At 33.6% G+C, this 23,947-nt stretch overlaps 1 protein-coding gene across 2 annotated transcripts in view; it reads right to left on the minus strand.

The window, feature by feature from the left end:
* Positions 1 to 23,947, minus strand: part of FAT4 (FAT atypical cadherin 4) — a 175,711-nt gene that overhangs the window by 145,188 nt on the left and 6,576 nt on the right. The window lies entirely within an intron of this gene.

The following is a 23,947-nucleotide window of genomic DNA, read 5'->3' on the forward strand; positions in this document are numbered from 1 at the left end:
ACACTCCTGAGAGACACTGGATTATAACGTAAACATTTTTCTTAGCACAGTCTAGACCTTATTTAGAGAAGGGTAACACTTTCACGAAGCATTACAGAGAAAAGTCAGTCAGCTTCAAGACACAAGGACTACTGTTTCTATTCACAGCTTTGTTTTAAATCTTCCCTTGTTTTTTCTCAACAAACCATGGCACAATGCTACTGCATGTTCCCCTCCCAAACTGTGGCTGTCAATACCAGGTTGTTCGGCCCCTGAATATGCGAGCAGGCTAGAGTCGGTCTTCCCATGAAAATCAAGTCAATGACCTGCCTCCTTGGCTTCTTGTGAACTAAAAGACAACCATAATTTTTCATCCTCTCCATTCTCACGTGTTGTAAATGTTCACTCAAGTCCACAATCCAATACAAAATGCATTAATTCCTCCAAAGTGAGTTCACCATGCATGATTTAATTGTAGCCAATGGATATATTTTTCCTTTACTTTTTTGAAAAAAATCATTCAGGGATCTATCTCTAAGAAAATTTATATTCAATAGCTTTGCATTGCCCTTATCTAATCATGTGGAAGAATATGAGGTCTTGTCTTATTGGTTTATCAAAATATATATAAATATATATATGGATAGCCTTAGAACTTTATCCACAAATTTTTTCTCCTCAAAGACTCAAGTTTAGCCAAGTGACACCTTTTTTATTTCCCACCACTTACTGTACCCCAACTTGAAAAACAAGAAAGAAGGAACACTGCCGCTGTTTTTATTCTAATCCCTCACATTTTGCAGTCAGCACTGGAGTCAGATACACAAAATTACACAGTTTTCCAAGATTTGCATTTAAAAGATTGTACACAAGCTTCAATACAGGTTGCTTTTCCGTGACCATAGAAACATCAGAAAAGTTGGAAAATTCAGTCCACTGAACTTCAAATGACTTTATTAAAGTGTCACTAATCAGAGTTAAAAGACACAAAGTTTTAGTGTTTGGGCTAACAAAGTGAATAACTCTCAAAGTCTAATGACCTACTAAGAGCATTACTTAAAATTAAAAAAAAAAAAGTCTAGTTGAAAGCAAATTAAATAAGAAAACTTTCATTGCCCTCTCCAAAAGATTGATCCTATGCGGATAAGGGCAGCTCAGCCTGTGAAAATAAATATTGTGCTCTGGCTGGCCAGCTGGGAAAATCTGCCTGTTAACATTTAAAGCACTATTTATACTATATTATATTATTATGTATAGATATACTTGAAATAAAAATGTTATATATATATATATAATTTATATACATAACATACATATATATATACATATATATATATATACTACCAACTATAAAATATAAATACAAGATATATATGTAAACTACAACCCTCTGGAACTGAGTGTACTGTAATTTAATTACAAGCCAATAAGAAATTCCAATGTGCAAAGGCAAATCAAAGTTCATTAATAATGCATGCCGGACAATATTTAGGAGAAAGAAAAATCATTAAGTGCTACTAAAAAAATCTATACAATTGCTATAGGTTTGAGAGATAAGACGTTTTCTTTTTTAATTATGCTTCTGCTACTAATAGGAAAGTGAAGGAAAAATAACACATAATTTAAGTATCATTTTTGTGATATTAAAGGCAGTCTCTAAGATTAGCTATATTTAAATCTGTATAATAACAATATGAAAAACAATGCCAGAGAAAAAATTAAAGGAAAATCATTTACTAAAAGGAAATTTTTATTTATTTGTTTGTTTATGAGAGAGCACATATTTATGTGGGAGGGGCAGAGAGAGGCGGGCAGAGGATCCCAAGCAAGCTCTTTGCTGACAAGTTGACATCAGCTAGCCTGACACGGGGCTTGAACTCACGAACCACGAGATCATAACCTCAGCTGAAGTTGGATGCTCAACCAACTGGGCCACCCAGCTGCCCCTAAAATATTATATATTATTAGTACCCCTTTTCCCTTTCTTTTCCAGTGGTTCTTAAGAGATCCTTAGACATTTCTCTTTGCCTTAAGCAGAAGGTTAATAGTAGAAGAAACCTGAAGTTTACTGATATCACTTCAAACTCAGAATCTCCAAGTCAAAAACACAGAAAAGGCAGTTAGCACCTTCACTGCCCAATATTCCTCTTTTACAGTTTCTTTTCACTGCTTACTCCAATGTAAAAAATACACAGTGCGATTAGGCAGGACAATGACCTGCTCCATTCACTGTTTCCTCCAGGAGACATCTGGACACTCACCTTGTTCAACAAGCTCACAAACTTTTCAATCACCCATAATGTGTACAAGAGCGGCAACTCTAGGACATTGATTAGATCATGATGTTTGTTTCTTTTAGCAATTCAAATATGACCTAATCATAAAGGTACCTCCTAAAGGAGGTAAAATCATCTGAAAGCAACAGCTACGATAGCACCAAAGAAGCTAAACCAGGTTATTCATACAATTCATTTCAATGAATTCATTTTTTTTTCAACTTTTGTTGATCATTAATGTGCCAGGCACCACAACAGACACTGAAAATGTGCTGTTCAAAATCCATACTCAATATCTCTTGGATATGCTCTGGTAAAAGTTACAGCACTGGCTCATCATCCACCAGGAATTTTCTTTTACTGAATTATAATTGACATACAGTGTTATATTAGTTTCAGGTGTACAACATATCGATTCAACAATTCCACATATTACCTAATGTTCACCATGAGAAGTGTTGTCACCATCTGTCACCATACATTATTACAATATTACTGCTTATATTCCCAATGCTGTACTTTTCACCTCTGTGACTATCTTATAACTAGAAGTTCATACCTCTTAATCCCTTCACCTATTTCACCCACATCCCCACCCAGGAGCCAGTTTATTCTTTGCATTTAAGAATCCATTTTTGTTCGTTTGTTTAGATTCCACATATATATGAATTCAAATGGAAAGATATACCATGCTAATTTGTTAAAATGTCCATATTACCCAAAACAATCTACAGATTCAACGCAATCCTTATCAAAATACCAACAATATTTTTCAAAGAACTAGAACAAACAATCCTAAAATTTGCATGGAACTACAAAAGACCTCGGATAGCCAAAGCAATTTTGAAAAAGAAGAACAAATCTGGAGGCATAACAATCCCAGATTTCAGTATATACTACAAAGCTATAGTATAATTAAAATACTCTGGTACCGGCATAAAAAAAAAACATAGATCAATGGAACAAGAACAAAAGCCCAGAAATAAACTCACTCATATATAGTCAACTAATCTGTGACAGAGGAACCAAGAATATACAATGGGGAAAAGATAGTCTTTTCAATAAATGGTGTTAGGAAAACTGGATAGTTACATGCAAAAGAATAATCACTTTTTTACATCATGCACAAAAATAAACTCAAAAAGAATCAAGACCTAAATGTGAGACATGAGGAACTTTTTTCATTGTACTAATTGAGTTATGAGAGGTCCCTGCAATTTAAAAATATATGTAATTGCTTAATAGGTCAAGAAAATCTCTCTGTCCTAATGCACATCTCCAGCTCACATCCTGCAGCTCCCATCAAAACCCAAATCTGTATCAGTTCATCTATTAAAACACAACATGGTCTTGTGACCAGCTCACAAACTGTTCTTGATACTCATTTTACACAATCCTGGGTTGAAGTTGCCTTTGGAAGATGCCTGGTGTTTTCTCCCTCCCCCCTATATTTAGCAATTCACATAAGTCCAACATCAAACTTCTCATCAGGAAGCACTTTCAAATTAACATACCTAATAATGTTAACTGATTGACTTTGTCTACTCTCACAAAGCTTTTGCTACGCTCTTCTTTTTTTTTTTTTTCTAGAGTGTGGCTTCTCAAATTTTCTATCAAAGAAGGGCCAATATTTCTTTTTTAATTTAATTCCTAAGCAGTGAAGGTCTTCCTATACTAGGTAGTCGCTATGCAAACTCAGATTTTTTTTAAAATATGTTCAGAAGTCTGAGGTAAATAAAATCATTAAGAACTGCTATTCATACTCTATTAAGAAATAAAATTAAAGTTTCATCATTTTTTAACCAAATGGAATTCTAAATTAGGTAAAAGTTTTTGTTTGATTTAGGGGGTCCGTTAGAACAGCAAGTGCATGGTAACACGTACTGGTGTAAAAGTGGGAGGAGTCTGGTCCTGTGGCTGTGGATTCCAGCCCTGAAGCTGAAAAGCAACCAGCCCCATGAACTGAAGCTGCTTCGTTCATCATTGTTTTTAAACCAATGAAGATATAGTGCAACATTCCTGGAATTAAATACTGACTTGTTTCTGAAATATCTATACTGACTGAAGGACAGTAAACTATCAGTATGCAGAAGAGTAAATGTAGAGAATTTAAATATATACCTTAGCTTTTACAGAAAAATATAGAGCCCTTAATACAAGAACCACAGGTGTTTTTCAAAGGACTCACTGGATTGGATTTAAAACTGCAAAATGAGGGGTACCTGGGTGGCTCAATTGGTCAAGTGTCCGACTTCAGCTCAAGTCATGATCTCAAGGCTCTTGAGTTCCAGTCCCACCTCGTACTCTGTGATGACAGCTCAGAGCCTGGAGCTTGTTTTGGGTTCTGTGTCTCCCTCTCTCTCTGCCCCTCTCTCGCTCATGCTCTGTCACTCTCTCTCAAAAATAAGTAAACATTAAAATTTATTTTTAAACCTGCAAAATAATCGATTCCTTTAAAAGCTTAAATAGCTTCTACAGGAAATTATGTTAAAATGCACCAGCACATTTACTATCTAGGAACTAAAGCACTCCTACAATTAATATTAGCCAATGTAGTTCATTATAACCCAATGAATAACAGTTTTGAAATGATATAGCATTGATTTATTTGCTTTAGTTATTTATTCAAAAGAATTGTACATGGGTGAAACATTCTCTCTTTCAAAACTCTGATTTAATATAATAACTAAGAAATTAAAAAAGCAGTGAAATGAATGAACAAAGTTTTACACAGTGGAATTTTTTATTTCATTTTAATTTTCTTAGCTAGGAGTAATATAACATTTTCTCTCTTCAACCAATTGTTTTTATTATAAAGAATAAAATTATATGCTTACGATGACATTTACAAAATATTTAAGTACTAGCCATAATCACATTAAATTGTGACAAATACACTATTTTAGGAATTTTTAATATTTAAAAGTATATTCATAGTAAATAAGAAAATAAGAGAGAAAAATCTTTAAAAATTATCTCTCTAACTCAGAAGGCTAAATTAAAATAAAATGCAATGGCAAACACATGATTATTTGGTTTATAATATGAACTATGAACATAGAACTCACCAATATTTTTCAGATTAATGGATATATATGTGTATGTATACATATATGTTATGAAACATAACAATATAGCTATTAAACTATATATAAAACAGTTATGAAACAATTTGACTAACAAATCTTGGCCACTGAACTTGTTCTTTGTAGTGGCAGCCTAAATAAATCTCTTAAGAAAAGAAATATTTTGCAAGTGTATTAAGATGATTTATAATACAGATTGAAATGTACTGCCTGGTACAGAGGGTAGAAATCCAAAGAATATGGCCATCATTCAGTAAGGATAATCTAAACAGTGAGACTGAGCAGACTAAGCAGTCAGGAATACAAAAGGAGCCCTAAAAAGTAAAAATATAAATATCTGAATTTTTAAATATAAAAACAAACTAGGAGAAACCTTTTGCACATTAAATAAAAAGTCATATGTTAAAAAAATACTCTTTTAAATACATATAACATATCTCAAGCTCTCAATTTTAGAAATTCTATTTTTAGTTTGTTTTTTAAATATGAAATTCAAAGTACGCTATAAAATTAAGTAAAATATATCATATAATAATTTAATAAATTGCCAAATATTATTTTGATTAGAAGTCTACCCTTAGAATACATTTACATTAGGTAAGAAACAAAATGCTATAAAAGTATATTTTAATTATTTACTTTAAAAATAATTTAGTTATTAATTTTTCTAAGTCAATGTATTCCTCATGCAAACACATAGTGAAAGAGATAACTCAGCGATTCTCACATAACCTTGTTTTAGAATGATAAATCAAGTAACTATAAAATTTCAAATCACTACAATTATACTTATTGGCACTCTTAATGAATCTCTTTCGTAGGATAAATTAGTTATTAATAATTTCAGACACTGTAAGACAGCCTTCTGTACACAAAATTAGACATTTTTATGTGTTTTTTTAATTCAGAAAAATAAATGTCTGTAAGTGAAACAGTTCTGACCAGTCAATAAAGAGCTAATTGATTAAATTTATTCATGTTCCAGTGAGTTTTCAGGTTTTCCCTCATGGTCCTAAAATTTGTTTTCCTATTTTTGTTGGTATAATGCTTTGCCCAACCCTGTATATATGTAAATATACAAAAAACATTTAATTTACTTGATTATGAAGATTTGTGTGTGTCCTGAACAAGAAACAACAAAAATCCATCTCTTTGGTAACCACCCCACACGAACATCTTATATTAAATTGTCCACTGAAGAAGGAAATCGGATTCTTATTTTAACTGTAAATAATAAATATGTAACTTCAGTTACAGGATCTCAATAAAAATTAAAAATAATGTTCAAATTAGAATACCAAAAGCTACCATAACAACAGCAATTTCAATTTCATATTTTATAAAATAAAAGCTATTTGTTTAATACTTGAACTATAAGATTTAGAATTGAGTTTAATAAAAATTTTAGTCTCAAAAACATCTTTTTATACAGTATTTCATATCGGTACCATCTACGTGGTGCTTTATCAACATCAATTACCATGTTGAAAATTTAGAAGTTTATAGATGATAAGTTAGAATGATTTTATAGTACTAATTAATGTGCTTCGTATAAAACACTCATATGTAATATTAAGATAATCATGTCTTTACTCCATTCGTTCATTCAACCACAGTTTAATAATGCCAAGACCATTATTTACTTCAAAAAAATTATACTTTGTTACCATTTGATGAACTTTTTAAACAAAATACTTCGGAATATTTCCTGTCACCTTTGTTCACAGAACCTCAAAGATTTCATTTTGCTTAACTTTATGTATTCATTTTATAAAATGAAAGAATGAAGGGACATTTAGGAAATCATTAATCTTTTATATATGAGGGAAAGCCACACATAGTCTCAATAAATCAATGTCTTTGGAAGACACAAAAGATTTCTGGTTTAATTCAAAATCCTTTATTTAAAATGCCAAATGTCTCTATATTATGCAGAAGTGTTCCAGATGGCTAGGCACGTGTTTCAATTAAGCTAAATTACAATTTTTTCAACTGTTCTCTTACTCTGTTATGTACAGAATGTGACATGTATAGCTACTGATTGTATCTTGGTTGCTGCAGGTAAAAATTCTTATTTGTGAATATAAATGCTTTTTAGATAAGGGTGAATATACATAAATTTAAAAACATTACACAACATATAAGTCGAAACTTTAAAAAGATCTTGACGGAATGATGGATCTTACTTGAGGACATGATGGATCCTATTTTTTTTAATAGTTCTATTAATGATTAATCAATTTTCTCATACCTGGACATTTCTATAGTTCCCATGATTTCACTTCTCAGAAAACTTCAGAAATAGGAAACGCTTTAAGACTCCACACTGATAGCAAATGTGTAACCATTGCACTATAATATGAAAACTAAGAGGTCTTCCTCAGATAAGTCAGTAAAGTCTGTAATACATCATTTACTATTAGATCTAATTAATGTAACTGCTTGTATAAAACCTAACCTAGTAAAGAATAACGGTATCTTATAATGAGGTCTGTGGCCATTTGCATCAGAATCACTTGCGGGACTTGTTAAAATGACAGGTTCCAAGGATCTTTCTTGAATCTTATGAAAAACAATCTACATTTCAAATAATTATCTACATAAGGGGTTCTGATGTGCATTAAGTTTTGAAAAGTAATCAAACTAAAAGATATCACTGTGTGAAAATTAAGTATTTTAAAAAGTTTAAATTTTGCTTCAGTTCCAAGTAGAAAAAATAAAAGCTCTGAAAAACTATGTTGAAGAAAATGCTCTTTTTGTACATTCCCATATTTTGTATGAGTCAGTGACACCAGTGATATTTAAAAAAAAACTATTTTCCAGATTATTTGCTTAAAGTCCTGCATCAACATTTGGACAATTTTTTAGATTTATGACTCATTCCGAAAAAAAAAAAAAAGAAGACTTAAAGTGTTAGCTTAAAAAGCATCTATGCAATTATATACATATGTATGTATGTAATTTACAAATAATATGCCATTACAATGAAAATATTAATGACTTTTTGTAAAGGTTCCCAAACTGATAAATTTGTTAACAACTTCAGCTGAATTGTGCTATTGGCTCGGATGAGTTCTGCAGTTCATGCCTGGGTTCCAGTCCCTGCTCTTTTTCTTTCTAATTGTATGACTCAAAGTGATCAAATTTGTCCTTCCTAAGCCTAAGTTTTCTCATCTGTAAAATGCTAATAGCAGCATCTATTTCATAGAATTATTTTGAGATTCGAATTAAAAAGCATAGGTAGCCATCAGTTCTCAAGAAATAGTTCATATTGTTTAAGGCGCAGTTGCTATTATTGTTTAATAATTATTATTTAATAACCATGGTGTTATTCTTTAATAGCTATTAGCAGAGATGGAAATAATGTTGAAGACAGATGAATGAACATAGTTCCTGAGCAAGATGTACAAATATGTCATCAAATGTCGTCATGTGCCGAGGCATTTAGGGCAAAGATGGATCTTACGGGCAGAGATGGGAGCAGGACACAATGGACCTGTGTCCTGCTGTAAGGAAGGAGCACACATGAGGACTGAGAAGCAGCCTTACATCAGCTACACTACAGTATCACTGGGATGAGGCCAATAGTGGGCATACCTTAAATCAGACTCCGTTCACTTACATAGGGATTTATAGACGTTTTCTCAGAATATGGACCATGAAAATAATTTTACTTCAAGTAGTTCAAACTATGCAGACAGCCTTAGAAAGCCAGTCACTGAATGCTTACGTAGGATAAATAATCTCAATTGTGTAAAAGCAGATGCTACAATTAACTGGTAAAACTTTTTTTCATCATAGCAGCCTTTATGTTTTCGGATAATGGTTTAGGTGATCTTTGTCTTCCTACGATGCTGTTGTCTCTTGAAAGTGTGCATCTGGAAAATGCAAATGTCAATGTCTAGTACTGAACAGTATGCCTGGCATATTGAATACTGGAATGGAAGTTGAGAATGGGAAGGCAATACAAAGGCAAATACATTGTTTAAAATAAAAAATAAGAACAAGGTCATAACCAAAAAAAACAAACTTATGATTGCCAGAGGGGAGGTGGGGGCGGGGAATGGGTGAAACAGGTGACAGGGACTAAGGGGTGCACTTGTTGTGATGAGCACCCAGTGTTGAATGAAAGTGTTGAATCACTATATTGTAAACCTGAAACTAATATTATACTGTATGTTTACTAATTGGAATTTCAATACAAATTTTAAAAAATCATAACAATGTCCTAATTTAGAAGTCCTTGGTTATCGCCTAAGCGGCAATGTGCAGAAACAAGATTTAGCAAGGTGAACATAGACATTTGGGCAAATGGCCAGGAAAAAGACTAATATCTCTTCATCCTATGTCTATCTTTCATCTTAGAAGAAAACTGGAAATCCTAAGTAGGTTGAATTCTCTACTGGGAAAAACTGCAAGAAAGCTCTCAAATTTGTTCTCATTTGAAGGCAGGAAGAAAAAGATGAGGTATCATTTATGCAGTTCTCAATGTTACATCTTTGAGATATCTTTGATATCTTGCCTGATCAAAGACAAAATTACCATCTATGTAAATGAAAAGGTGACCTAATACTTTGGGGGAATATCCTGTGTACATTTATTCATTTTATCTCTCTAAGCAGCTCTGTGAAATAGGTATCAAAGCATCAGTGTCCTTTTTTGTGAATCTGTGTCAGAAAGTTGTTTTGAGATGCTCCAAATATTGAGAAAACGACTTTAATATTTGAAACTCTTATCAGAACACAGTGTATAAATTGGATAATGTTCATCTGGCTCTGTATTATATTAAAACTTTAAGAAGAATCCTGCAATTTACTTAAATCGTAGGCAAACTTGAGATTTTGAAAACTATGTCACTTCCCTGTCATAGTTAATAATCTTTATTTCCTTAGTTATATATTTCAGCTCAGTAATCACTGTTACTTAAAAATTATTTTTCAACCTGATATATTATAATGAAGAAAATTACCACAGAGGTAATTTTTAATGCGCTTCCTTTAATAATTTTCCTAAAACTAGGAAATAGAACGTATAAGTTTGGTTTTGTTTCCTGTCTGCATGGTATCATTAGAAATGTCATCACAATTCTCCTATAAACAGTAGCTATTTACATACCAGTAGCTGTTTACATTTTTTTTTTTTAATCATTGCCTTCTGGACCACACAAGGAGCAACTGAACGCAGCATCAATAAAAGTAAACCAAACAGTCTTAGGAAAGTCTGCACTGCTATGTGTACTGGATATTTTTGTCCCAACCCTTAATAAGTAAAGTGGTTAGAATTCCCTTCCTTTAACAGATGAAGACGCTGTAGCTCAGAGAAGTTTAGCGTCTGCTTCAAGGTCACACAGCACGAAAGGGTAAAGCCAAGACTTGATCAAAATTATTCTGACTCCTAAATTTATGTTTATTTTTGTGTTTAACCATGCATGCACAACTGCACTCAATATTAAGAACAACACGGGACTCCCTCAGAAAGTAAAGTACATGTTAAATTCTTTAATCAAATTAGAAGAAAAATAAATTTAGAAAAACTTAAGTTATGAAAATAAAATTTAAATCATAGTTTTACTTCTTCAAATGTTTGCCTTGTGATTAAAACTTATACTGTTTACTAATATAATACATTTACTTAGGCCGTTTCTTTCAAATACTATGTGAGGTAGAACGTAGAGACAAGCTAAGAAGTAAAATGTACAATGTGATTTATTTAAATTTAGATAATGTGTAACAAACACTTCTCTCCCAGAAGATCTCCTGGAAATACTGTTCAATAGCCATACTGCTCCACTATATAATATTTACCACATCGTTTTTTTAAACAAAAATGGATTCTTTGAATGTATTTTCTCTTAGTTGCTGAGCAACAAAATATTCTTCATCTCAGTATAAACACACTGATACACACACAAAAAAAAGTGCTGAGAAGAAATTACAATCATAGACACCTCTATCAGCTCCAGCCATCTGTGTTCAGTTTGACCCAAATTTTTGGCAAGCTTATGTTGTCCCTCCCATCCCAAACCATCTTGTCCTATAAAGAAAATTTTTACTCCTACTTCCTTCATTTTCCAGCAAGTCAGAGGTCAAGTGGTGTTCTAAATCTGCCAGGCTCAGACTTCAAATACTAAGGATTCATTGTAATTAACTTACTTGTAATTAATTACAACCTCAGTGGATAAACAAATAACTTTCCCTATTTTATTATGCAAAGTAATAAAATACTAAGTTGCCATTACAATACGAGCAGTTGTGCCCTACTTAGTCATACACATGAAATAGTATTTTAATCTTCTTAGTGAAGAATGTAAGGTAGCATCTTAAAAACTAGCCTATGAATTAACTCTTTGCAGCAATTAAAGGACATAGGCTCTTGCTAATGAAAAATGCTACAATATAGCAATACAGTCAATTCAAATAACATTTAGTAACTGAATCTGTTTCTTAGAAATGATCTAAGGCACAGATTGCTAGATATGTGCCAAGTGTTTTAAAGAATTGCCTTAAATTTACCAATTATGCCTTTAAAAATACAAGTCTCCTCATACATTAAGCTAAAACTATACTGAAAACCCCTGTAAGTCAGGTTTTCCCTGTGATGTGCTGCAGATATGTTAATGTGAAAACCCCAACAGGAATGCTCTTTGTTTGACTATAAAATATTAACCTACCACATGAAATAAAGCCAAACATAAGCACTTTACCAATAGGGAATCTCTTCTGACCCAGACATAAATAATTTGTCAAGATCACACTTTTACAATTTGCCATAAACCCACAGTGAAAGACATTGCAATAAAGAGATGTTGAAAATCTGTCATTGTACTAGTGAGAGTACCACTGACAAAGAAAATAAGATCTCTTTTTAAGAATCTGTGAGACAAATCCCCCTTAGGTCCTGAGGTTTAGAAAAATCTATATACATTTTGTTTGTTAGTTTAAATCTATATATTTTTTTGTTAACACTTATGCATGTATGTGTTTGTTTAGTCTTACAACACTATGACTTACATACTTCATCTCATTTCTTTGATTTGGCCTTTAGAAAGCAAACATAAACTCAGTGGGCTACATAAGCCATACATTTCTGTACATTAATCATATACTCCAGGATTCTTTAGCGATCACTTATTTTTACTTCCTAGAGATTCATTAAATTATTTTTCTTTTATTGTAATCCGTTTCATGTCCTCTATAGAATGAAGTGAATGCATATATAAATGTAAACTCTAATTATTTTGACTAAACCTCAAAGAGTTATATGCTATAGAACACTACCCCAAGCAAGAGGGAAGGCCATTGTCTCTGGGTATACGCTTATTTTGAAATTTTCAGTTAAGTAACAGAACAGTTTTCTTTTCAGGGAAATGTTTTAACTATGAATTAGATAACTCTCACTTAAGAAATTGCCAGAATTTTTGTGGTGTAAAAATCAAGGTAATTTTGAAGAAAAGATAATTCTATCTTTGTTTGATGAAGACAATTGGACTTCCATTAAGAGAACTGCATCAAGTAGTTGACAAAAAATATTTTCAAAATAAGTTCATGAATAAACACACAATTTTGTGTTAGTTGATATTTCACTACCATTACTGAAAACTGGAGAGATGAAAATGCCCCATGTAAATCAAAGACAAGGCTTCAAAATGATATGGACAATGTCTCATAAGCATCTAAGCTTCTAAACAAAGTTTCTGGATTAATAAATTGCTCCACTTAAGGGACTATAACTATTATTGAATTATGTCAAAAACAATAAAATGGCGCACAGATAAATAGCATTAATTTAACCACAGATTGGACAATGTGGTTTCATGTCAAGCACATTGACCAAAGGTCAGAAAGACCCAGATGTGGTCTAGATTTGTGACCACACGCAGAATCATAAAATTCTCTGTGCCTTGTCTTTAAAATGAAGAGAACACCTGACTTACCTCCTTACAGACTTGTTAGGGAAGTCAAGGGGAAAGGAAGATAGCGCTCCACAACACTTTAGAAATAGAAAGTATTCTTTAATGTTAGTAGTTCTGTGCATATCTGTATTTTGGGAAAAAAGAGGAGGAATTTACAAATTTTACTGAGTACCTCTTTTTTTCCCCTTGCATTAAGCTATGAAATGGGTATTGTCATTCAAATTTTATACAGGAGGAACATGAGAGTAGCTGTGACAACCTTTGAATTGAGATTTTTCCAAATCAAAAGCATACATTCTGCCCACTATACCTCAGTCACGATGAATTACTAAGCAACATATTCTCTGCTGTATATTATTAATCAGATTTACTAACATTATTGATGTGAAATGTTGATCAAGGACAGTAAATTTGAAAAAAAAAGAATGGCAATACCTAAATTTACTAATGTTGAAAGTACTAATTAAAAAAAAAAAAAACACAGTCTATGTATTCATCTTTCTGCTCAAGAGCTACATAATTTACGGCAAGTTAAGATTTGCTCTCTAAAGCAAAACTAGGTAAGTTCCAAGAAAATGAGAAGACCTGCTCATAGTGTAGCTATGTTGCAATATATATTTTAAAATGTTCCACTTCATCAAAATATCTATAAAATAAGAGTTAGCGATCTCACTGTACTTCAGACACTAATGATTTCTGGACTTTGGGTTACAAGGCTTCTTACTTTTTTTTTTTTTTTTAGCCAGTCTAGTTTTACAGCCTCTGTCATTGTATCCAGGAAAATCAATCCATGCCAATTAGCTAGCTTCACTAATTTCAGAAGAAGCTCCATAGCTTGGCTTGAGATATGAAAAATGACTCCTTTACTCCAGCATGCATCTCTGACTTGAGCTCCTGGCATTTAAGCAGCCTATTAGCCATGTGTTCAACAGTAATTCCTTAGTTTATCAAAGATTTACTGAATGTCTGAATAGGGCCAGCCCCATTGTAGGTGCTGGGAATTCAACAGTAATAAACAGATGAAAATTTTTCCCTGTATGGAACATATATTTTGGAGAGAAGACATATCATAAACAAAATAAAGAAGTAACATATGTGTTATGGTGGGTGATGATAGAGTCTAAGGAGAAACAAAAAGAATAAAATAGAAAAAGGAAGGTTGAGGGAAGGAGAACTTTGTAAGGTGACTTTGAGGAAAGATGTGAGATAAATTCAAGGCAAGCAATCCAAGCAGAGGGCACAGCTAGCACTGAGGCTGGAGCACAGGAGGCTGGGGCCTGGAGCCCTCACTGTGGTTGCTGAGCAAGCTCAGTAAGAACAGCCAGGAGAAAAAAAAGCCAGAAAAGTAAACAACAAGAGCTGGTCACATAGGGCCTTATGAATTACTGTAAGGATTTGACTTTCATTATGAGTGAAATGGAAAGTCATGGGCTTTTGAGCAAATGAGTGAAATAATCTGACCTGCAACTTATTTTTTTTTTTATTTTTTAAAGTTGTTGGTTGGTTTGTTTGTTTATTTATTTATTTATTTATTTATTTAGAAAGCATGGCATGCATGAGTGGGGGAGGGGCAGAAAGAGGGAGATAGAGAGTCCCAAGTGGGACTCTGATCTCATGAACAGTGAGATCATGACTTAAACCAAAATCAGAAGTCAGATGCTCAACTGACTGAGCCACCCAAACACCCCTGATCTACATTTGAAGGATCATTCTAACTGCTACACTCAATTAAAGTGTCAAGGACAGAAGTAGGAAGCTCATTTAATTCATTCATTCATTCACCCATTCATGTATTCATTCATTCATTCTACAAAAACTTATTATGTGCCTACTATGTTCCAAGTAATTTTCTAGTCTCTTGAGGTACATCAGTAAACATAGCAGATAAATATACCTGTCCTTGTGGAACTTCATTCTAGTGGGAAAAAGACATAATCAAAATTATAGATCAGTAACTTATATCACACACACACTTAAGCATGTAGATAGATATATGGATGGACGGATAGATAGATAGATAGATAGATAGATAGATAGATAGACAGATAGATAATTGAAAGTAATGAGATGGATTGACTTCTCATTGGAATAGTATAGATTAGAAAGGGAAACATTTCAAGAACTGATTCCAGGGGCATTCCAACATTTAGCATTTGGGAGATAAGAAGAAGTGGTGAGGGTAAATCCTATAGGAGAAGAATGTGAAAAACTACAGTGGAGAAGGCAGGATGAGGAGGTGGCTACAGTGATGTTAGTAAAGGAAGATTAATTCTCAGTTATAATGTGAGATATAAGCAAATACTGGAAGAGAGGAAATTATCCAAATGAGAGGAAATTATCCAAATAGATATCTAGAGGAAGGAATGTTCTATGTGGAAGGAAGGGCCAGGAGCAAAGGCTCCAAGGCAGATGTGTACCTAGAAAATCCTGGGAATAACAAGACACCAGTGTGGGTAAAGCAGATAAGCAAGGGAAGAGAATAGTAGGAAAGGATTTTGGAAATTAATGAGATAATGTCTTCAATAATCTAATAAAAGGATGATAGGGTCTTAGACCAAGGTAGTAAATGGTAGAAGTGCTGAGAAATGATCCAGTTTCTGGACATATTTTTAAAAGATCCAAGATTAGTTAAACAGATGGTATGTAAGGTGGTGAGGAGTCAAAGATGATTCCAAGATTTTTGACCTGAACAATTAGAAGATTGCAATTGCCATTAATTGAGAAGGAGATGGCTAAGAGTAAAGCAGATTTTTATTGGGGAAGATATCAGGAGGTCAGATTTGGAAATCTTAATTTAAAATATCTAATAAGAAACCAATCAAACATGATGAATAAGTGGTTGGTTATATAAAAAATGGGATTCAGGAGAAATACATAAGGTAGAAACAAAATTTTGGAGTCATCAATGTATATATGTTATTTGAAACCATAAGACTGAGATCCTCAAGGAAATAAGTGTACATTGAAATGAGAAGAGTTTCAAGAACTGACTCCAGGGATATTACAACATTTAGAATTTAAGGACATAGAGAGAAGCTGGTAAAGAAAATTGAGAAGAAATTGGTCAAAGAAATAGGATTAAAAATCCACAGTATGATTATTTAGAAGTATGTATACAATAAGCACTGGGAACTGACTATTGGATGTAGAAATGTGGCTATCATGGTGGCCTTGGTAAGAACAATTTTCATTGGAGTGGCAGCAGGGGAGCCTGATGAGGTGAATTTAGAGATAGTAAGAAGAGAGAAGGCAGGTATAGGCAACTTTTTGAAATTTTGCTGAAAAGGGAAGAAAATAATAAATGAGGCAGTAACTGGAAGAATGGGAAATCAAAATGAAGAACGTACAGATTATAGGTCCATTCGTTCAAGCCTAACTGAAATAAAGATTAATAGGGAGCTAAAGTAATCCTACCACTAGATCATTACTTAAATTTAAATTTACCCTGTATTTCTTCAGCCACTGGTATGAAGAAATATCAAAATATAGAAAGAACTTTTTACACAGTAAATATTGTATGCAGATGAGACTACAGAAAGTATCAACCACTCTTACAATACATAGTGTTCGTCAGTGCTGTGGAGTCAGACTGCTGGGTTCAAATCCTGCTTCCAGTGAAAACCAGATCCATAAACTTAACCTCCACTAGCCTCAGAATTGTCATTTGTCAAGTGATGAGACGTTGTCATATGAGTCTCCAACGGTATTGTGAAGGCAAGACAATGCCCGGTGCTTACCACTGTCTGACATAATGTAAGCACTTTACATATGTTAAAATCTATAAATGACAAAACATTTCAGAAAAATATCAAATAATCTGAAACAAATAATCAGTAATAACCCCATTGGTTCCCAACTGCCAGTTGTTAAACAGGGTTTGTAAATGTTCCTCAATTAGTGTTCTTTAATTGTTCCTTAAAGTCTAATTTTTACTCACTGATAGTTTCTTAAATATGGATATCTGTCTGGAAATTGAAAAAGACTGTGTGCCTATAGTCAATTCTTGATTACCACATATTTATTATCGACCAATTAGATTATATTTCTTCCTTATGACTTTATTGTCCCATTTTGTCTCAGGATCTTAACACAAGGGAAAATCCAACAGTCTTTGCATAATGGTTGCATACATACTCACATATATTATATATGGTAATATATAATATATTACATGTGTGTACTTCATAAGGAATATTTGTCTAATAGAATTTTTTCATTTGTCTCCATTCCTTATACTCTCTCCTTCTTATTTAATCTACTAAAACAGGCCACTGGTGTCACAGACTGCTTAAAGCCTGAAAGCATTAGAAGGTATTTACCATAGTTTATATCGAGGACACTTTAAGGGACTTTTAAGCTCATCTTGGCCCAAATCATTTGCCAGTTATTTTTTTCCTATATCTACTCACAAGCTCCTAATTCTAAATACTACCTACTTTCATGGTTATTATAAAAAGCTGAACTTTAGATTTATTAATTCTTGTATAGGGGACCCACCTTGGGGCCTGTGGAATCCTTTATAGTCACTAATTCAACAGTCCCTCACAGCTAATGAGGCTCCTAGGTAGTTTTTCATTGTAATGATGACAAAGTGCAAGCTGTAGGCAATACAATGAAAAATTGATTCCACAAAACGCTAAGTACATAAATACTTTTCCAAAATATTCTTAGACAAGTCGTCTCAAAATCTATTGGAACAAAAAGGAATTAAAATGATTAGGGTTTTAATAAAGGCACAAAAAAAGACATTATAAATTAATCAGAAGATAAATTATGTCTATGGAAATCTATTACCAAAACAGACCAAATCAAGCTTCCTGAAGCCATGTGTAAATATGGAGCATGAGCTTAATTGGCCATCAGTACTCCTGTTTGTAATACACATTTGCCCGTGTCTTGAAAATTTAATCACAATATCTTGTTTAAAAACATATCAATAAGAAAAAAATAAAATCGGAAAAAAAAAATCACAGGTTGTTTTTTTAAAAGAACACTCTGGAGATCAAAGGCAGAAAAGCAATAAAATGTTTTCTTCCTTTTAATATAAGCCTCACAGTCCCTCCATTCCAACATCATCATATTCTGTGGAGTGTAAGATTTGTCATCTGTTAATCCAAAAACGGATTCTCCACCTTAGTAAATCACAGCAACTACTTCCAAACTGTACAGTACTGTGTATTAGGAGAGGCACTAGCAACACCTGTGCCCTTCATTTGTCTCCAGGTCCCCTCTCCTGTTCTGACCCTTCCTGCCTGCTCCAGAGGCACCTCCACATGTCCCGATTCGGGCTTGCTACCCCACTAACTGACCCATAACGATGTACAGAGTCTGCTGATGGCCAAGACTAAAGCAGGCGAAAACCAGGTTTCCCTTAGTTCAGACAATATATACTACTACTTTTCAAAAACTGTTTAACAATAAATAAGGGCATGAAAACAAGATTACTAAAAACATTATATATATATGTATATATATATACTCAAATATACAGTATATACAGTATATATACAGTATATACAGTATATACAGTATGTGTGTGTATATATATATATACACACACACTCAAATCTACAGAGTAAAGCGCCCTTCTTTTAACTAAACCCACAGATTGCCCTGGCTTTACAGAATAGTAAGTGTGCGTACAAACAATGGACTTAGCAAGTCCGGATGTGATTTTCCTTTCTATCTATCTGAATTAAAGCAAATTATTTAACTTTTCTGAGACTGTTTCCACAACTGTGAAGTGGGAATGATATTACCAGTGTTACAAGGCTCAAATAACACATTTGCGAAGCACTTAGCACAATGACTGAACATAGCAATACTCAATGCATGTTATTATAATTGTTACTATTGTTATTACTTTAATATTATTATTTACCCAGTTCTGTTGCTTACATTTTCCCTGTAAGGGATGATACACAAGATATATAGATATTTAATCTAAGGGTCACTAACTCTGTTTCTAAAGCCTCTAGAAGACAACCATTTCTTTTTTTATTTTTTAAGCTTATTTATTTACTTTGAGAGACAGTGAGAGACAGAGAGATTGTGAACCGAGGCAGTGCTGTCTCTACAGAAGGAGAGAGAGAGAATCCCAAGCAGGGTTCTCACTATCAGCAGGAGCCTGACGTGGGGCTGGATCTCACAAACCGGAAGATCATGACCTGAGCCAAAATCAAGTCAGACACTTAACCAAAGGAGCCACCCCTGTGACCTGAAGACAATCATTTCTAAACTTGGGTCTTCAGCACTAATCTGATATATGTCCCATCATTCCTCTTAGAAATCTCGATGGTGTTCATTGTGAAAATAAATTAATTTATCCAATAATAAATAAACTAAATAAAAAATAAATTAATTAAGTATCCAATTGCTGAAACTCATTTCTAATTGGTAATGTCATAATCCGTTCACCTAATATCCTAAACATGCTCTTTTTTTTTTTTTAATTTTTTTTTCAACGTTTATTTATTTTGGGGACAGAGAGAGACAGAGCATGAACGGGGGAGGGGCAGAGAGAGAGGGAGACACAGAATCGGAAACAGGCTCCAGGTTCTGAGCCATCAGCCCAGAGCCCGACGCGGGACTCGAACTCACAGACCGCGAGATCGTGACCTGGCTGAAGTCGGACGCTTAACCGACTGCACCACCCAGGCGCCCCGTAAACACGCTCTTAATAGACTATTTCTGGTGGCTTTTGTTAAACGGAAATGTAAAAATCTCATTACCTAGGCCAATGGTTCTCCCTTGGTTCAAATGGGGCTTAAGGCATACCAGAAACCCATTAGAGAGTCCTGGGAAGTCAAAACTGTCTTTGTAATAATGCCAAACAGTGCTCGCCTTTTTCTCTGCATTGACATGTATACTAGAGATGCAAAAGCAACGATGGGCAAAACCGCTGGTGCCTTGGGGCAAATTAAAGCAGTAGCTCTAGAGTATTCCAGCAGCGATCCTATTCTTCACTGCCAGGCACTGACAGAAAAAATGCAGTGCCAGTTTCACCTAGAAACCGAAGAACAATTTTTGAAGAAGTATCAAAATTATTAAATGTATTAAATCTAGGCCCTCAAAACTCCATGTTTTCAACATTTTGCATGGCAAATAGTAGAATGTGCACAAAGAACCATGAATCTGTACCTCAGTACTGGAGTTGTCTCAAAGAAAAGCAGGTGTATGATGCACTGCAAGCTAAGCGATCTGCTTTATTTACGGAATACAGTTTTTACTTGAGAACAAATGACAGGGAAACTATACATTTTTAGACCTGGATATGTGTGGCAGACATTTGTTCATTAGCGGATGAACGAAGGGAACCCAACACCTCATGGAAAAAAGAATATAAGTTGCTGATAAAGAAAATTTGAGCTTTCAAGTAAAAATTCAAATTCTGAAAAACTTCTAAGCATTGTCAGGATGTTGAGAGTCCATATATAAAGATCTTCTTGATAAGATTCTTACCGGTTATACCAATATTTTCCAAATGATCAATTCCTGATGTTTCTAAGTCATGCATAGGTAAAAAAAGATCCATTCAAAATCCAAGGTCAGACAAGGTATTTTTATGTAACAAAGTTCACTAAGAGGGTTTCAGATTCCATGCTGTAAGTAAGTTTTAGGAAGCTGCCACTTGTGGACTTCTGGTGTAGTATCAAAAGAAAACTGACAATCATCTGAAAATAACATATGTCTCCCTTATCCAACTTCATAGACCTGAGTGAGATGGGTTCTTTTCATATACTTTAATCAGAACAATGTAATACAATAGAATGAATGAGAAGATTTGAGAATCCAGCTGTGTTCTCTTAAGCCAGATATTAAAGGGATTTCTGAAAATGTAAAACAAAAAAATAACGTCTCTTTTTCCATTATCTTTTAAGTCTGGGGAAACATTTTCAATAAAATAAGACTATGTGTTTAACATGATTTTTAAACAAACTAATAAATATTAAAAAATTTTCTCAGTCGTAATGTTCAAAATGACAAAGATCAGTAGATAAGACACACCTAAACAAAAGCCCTATGAAGTCCTTGACAATTACTAAGAGCATAAAGGGGTCTTGAGACTAACAAATTTGATAACTTTGAGCTGGACACATACACAGTATCTCCTTCCATTTAAACCCTTATTCCATGTGACACCACCCACCTAAGTTTCCCTTTCCTCTTTGACTGTTCTGACAATGCTCAATACCCTAGTAGAACAGAGATGATTGGCACGTCCTTATGTTCTCAGTTCAATTCATTGTCAAGATCGAGTTTACTAACTCCCTCCATTTCCCCAGCTTCTCTCTGTCAAGTTATTCTTGAGGCAAAAGAAAACATATTCTGGTCTTAATTCTTCTATAATCTCATTTAACAACCATGTACTGAGCACCTATTACACCTCAGGTATATACTACACTCTGAGATAATAAAGATCAATGAAACAAAACCTCTGACATGGTTGAGGTCCAACCAAGCCCCTAAATTCTGTGTTTCCATACAATATGTATTTAAAAAGAAATGTTCATTGAAGTACTACATCCCTATTTTTTGTTGAACCTAGAAAAACAATACAACCTTTATATCAGTTGTTCTAACATAATCAAAATTTTCTAAGAATACTAAGACCCAAAAGTATAATAAACCTTGTATCTGCGACTCAGAAGCCAGTCTTTAAAGACTCCTATTTATATCAAAGTTTTAGATGTGCAAAGTAGAGTAAGTGAAGGTTTACACATGGACAGAAATCTGGAATGAACAAGATCAGAGCTAGAGTCCCCTGCCTCTCTCCACAAGTGTCAGAGATTAAAAAAAAGAATGCAGATTAAATCATTTCTCTTTTACCCACTGACCCTCTGCTTGCCAATGGAATGTGATCAGCCATGACTCTAGCCAGAAACCTGAGTAAGCAACCCAGGTTCCTATCAGTGCACATATCTCTTTTTTTTTTTTTTTTTAATGTATTAGAGCAAAGTTTGCACTTGAGAACAACTGAAAAATCATCTCTGACAATCAGAGGTAACTTATAACTTATTTCTGCACAATCATGGTAAATTAATTGAGCAGAAGGGAAAAAGAACTTTATTATATATACTTGAATGATACAACCAACAATAATATGAAACTCTAGCTTCCAACTACTGCTTTCAATATTCTTTGGAGAAACACATTTGCTTTTAATTATAGGAGTGGTTGGAGCTTTGGAAACTCAAACTTGGTTTACAATTTCAGCACTTTAGTTCACAGAAAATACCCTGAAAGGTTTTTTTTTTTCTTCTAAAAAATCACCATAATGAGTTACCTCAGATTTTCAAATAAATAGGGTGCAGTTAATATGAACAACTTTTTATATTGGTGTTATTTGATATTAAAAAAGTAACAGACATACTATTCCCTACTAGCAAAATGACTTATAATTATTACTTTTTAATTCTCATACCTATTGCAGAGACAGTAGTATTTAATAAACTTAAGCTAAGTCATTCTTTGCATATTTAATGAATAAATAACAAGACAAAATAAATCTAATGATACCAGTGAGCATTTAGTCTCATTCTCCATGTTGTTCTAATAAACTGTAATGCATTGAACCAAACAACAACAGCCAGTAACATAATTTGTTTTACAGTTTAATAAATTCATCTAAAGTCTAAAATGACTTAATTGCCCATCTTGAATAAATATTTCAGTTTTCAAACTACTTAAATCTCCTTACCTAGTAAATAATCCCTGAGAAGGAAGGTGGAAATAGAGGGTCAGTTAATGTGAGGGATGACCTGAAATTAATATAAAATTACATGTAAATCATGGGCTAAGTTACATCAAATAGTTCACCATATAAGCCATGTGTTAAGATCTTTAAAAAGCTAATTAGGTAAAAGAGGACATTTGGGTTACAAGTCCCTTCAGGGCTATGTATGTAAGATAAAACTGAATTGCACTTAGAATTATATCTCTAAGAATTATATCTCTATTAAGAATTATATCTCTAATTATATCTCTAATATCCTCTAGGACATGAAGATGCTGCTCTATGTGCAGAATAGATACAGCTAGCTATTACAAAAAAAAAAAAATCACAAGGGATTAAAAAGATAGTAATAACAAAAGAACATTTTAAATGAAGAAAACCCCTCACCTCTTCCCCGCCCCCTGAAGAAAGAAAGCAAGAAAACAAATACGTAAGCCTCAATTTTACTAGTATATTGTGTCTGGGTTACTGCCAAGTATCACAAACCACACTTGATATTTTGTGTTTTTGGCTGAGTGACACTAGAATGTCTTTGAGGGGAGTGGAGAAAAAGAAGAAACTTAGAAAACAGCGAACAAGAGCTTTCCAGAGGATAGCTGTGTGATTTCTAGTTGATTATCAAAACAACTTTGGAAGTAATTTAATTAAAATACAAATCAGTAATACATAGAGGTAGTAGCCTAAAATACACCCCAGGGAAGACCAGGCTTCGAATTCTCTTGGCATATGCCAGAAACCCTAACTTCTTACCCATCAGCAGACGGAACAACATGTGCCTATAGCATAGTGCTGAACACATATTTGTATCAAGAAACACCTTCTAATCTCTGATAATTCACAGCACATGACACGCTTTCATTCAAGAGAGAAGAGAAAGGATTACCCTAAGTCAGAAGATAGTGCCTCCAGTGTAAAAGCAGATGAAATCAGGAATCTCCCCAAACTTGGCTCAGCACAT

The sequence above is a fragment of the Leopardus geoffroyi genome, chromosome B1 (genome assembly GCF_018350155.1).
Source record: "Leopardus geoffroyi isolate Oge1 chromosome B1, O.geoffroyi_Oge1_pat1.0, whole genome shotgun sequence".
Classification (NCBI taxonomy): Eukaryota; Metazoa; Chordata; class Mammalia; order Carnivora; family Felidae; genus Leopardus; species Leopardus geoffroyi.